Source organism: Silene latifolia, chromosome 11 (genome assembly GCF_048544455.1).
Source record: "Silene latifolia isolate original U9 population chromosome 11, ASM4854445v1, whole genome shotgun sequence".
Lineage (NCBI taxonomy): Eukaryota > Viridiplantae > Streptophyta > Magnoliopsida > Caryophyllales > Caryophyllaceae > Silene > Silene latifolia.
In genome coordinates this window covers 32,227,771-32,229,705 of record NC_133536.1, presented here as the reverse complement: position 1 = coordinate 32,229,705, position 1,935 = coordinate 32,227,771, and positions in this window count along the sequence as shown.

Sequence of the window (1,935 nt, the reverse complement as noted above, 5' to 3'; positions counted from 1 at the left end):
ATTGTATTTGATGTCTTTGTCGATTTATTTTGATGAGTGTGTCGACATTGTTGCACAAATAGTTGATTTTATTTTATACAGTATTTTGTATATATTAAAAAGATAATGTAAACCTAAGACAAATTCTTATAGATTTAGATTATATATCATAGTTTTTAACAAATGCACGTTTAAATTAGTAATTGCGTGTTTTTATCTTATTATAAAAGGGCATTAATTTCAAGTGTCTGGGTTACTTTCAATCATGACGATAAATTCTTTTTCTTTATATAAATAAGTAGTTCTCTTTAATACAGTTTTAAAAATTACGAATGACTATGCTAAATAGCCCGTGTATCGCACAGGCATTAAATCATAATAATCTAAACTGAACTCAATTACATTGAAGTTGCCAATTTACATCGTATAATTGACCTTTTTCTAGCGATTATAGAAAATACGATTTTTGCGAATTACCTACGAACTATCTAAAATTAATTTTTAATTAAACTACGGAAAGTCATTCTCGCATGTGTTTAACGTATAACATATTTGACTGCCAAGTAATAATTGAATTGCTCACAAACAACAATAGGTGTCAATTTAGTGAGAAAGGGTTAGGATAGATATTTCAAATTTTTTATACAATAGGTGTCAATTTTATACAATCACATTTTATAGAAAATTGCATATATGTCCGTGCATTGTGCGGGCATTAAATCTAGTCTATATTATTAAAGAAAGATTTTTTCAAGCGATTACAGAGAGTCCAACTTTTTAAAAATACAAAATCCCATAGTTGGTATGGTTATGTGATATGACTCATATTTGAGCATATTTAGTCCCCGAATTAGCATCGTTCCTATGCTTTTTAGTGCATAATTGAGTCATTTACTATCTTTAGTCTTTCGTTTTGCATATCCTTTGAGATTATGATCCCTTGGTAGGAAAGGAGTAAGAACCTTGCATTTTCATGGCAAAATGGAGCTAAATTGATCGTATTCAATGACCAAGCATCAAAGGGAAGACAATGCTAGAAGGCCTATGTAGATAATGAAGTAGATTGGGCAATGATGAAAAAGATCCTTACATCTCCAACAAAATCCCCGAGGATTGTTGAAGAAAGAAAAGAAGAGAAATGACTGCCCAACAATCCGAGCGTCGCAGTGCCCAGGACGAGCGTCATCCCCTGCTACAATCCGAGCCCCTCGTGCTCAGGACGCTCGTCTTCAGGCCTGCTGATCCGAGCGTCCTGACAGCAATTCGCTCGGATTCTGCTCCAGTGCCAACCGTCCCTCCAGCCAGGACGCTCGGGACGAGCGTACTCCATGAAGACTACCAAAACGGAGATGCTCATCTCCTTGTGGAGGAGCACTTCCTCAACTTTTCTTAAGGGTATTAATTGTCATTTAAGCCCTTAATAACCCTAATTTTTGTACGTAATCCTTAATATTAATACCCCATTGTACTAATTTGATTATCATCCAATCTTAATGTTATCTTAATCTTATTCTAATCAAGTCTTAATACTCTCTTAATCTTGTAATCAACTCTTAATTTAGCATTAATACAAATCTCATTTCTTAATCTTTCCTTAATTTCTCTATTGTTCATCATTTATTTTGGGTAATTGAAGATTATTTGGGGTTTTTATTTAGGAGATTGACAACCTTCCATCAATCATCAAGTACTTCTATTATTCTTTGCTTTATTTTGGAGTCATCTTTATTAGGTATAATTCTCACTTAATCCTTCTTAATTATTGTTAATCATCTTCATTTGTTCATCATGTTTTGCCTTGCTAGTATGATTGACAACCTTGTTAGCACGGTAAACTTGATAATGAGTGAGTAGTTACCTTAGCTAGGGTTAATGGGGAATTAGGGGAAACCAACATGGGGATTGATTCATGCTTAATATAATATGCTTTCATAATTAATTTGCTTGCTTGTTATG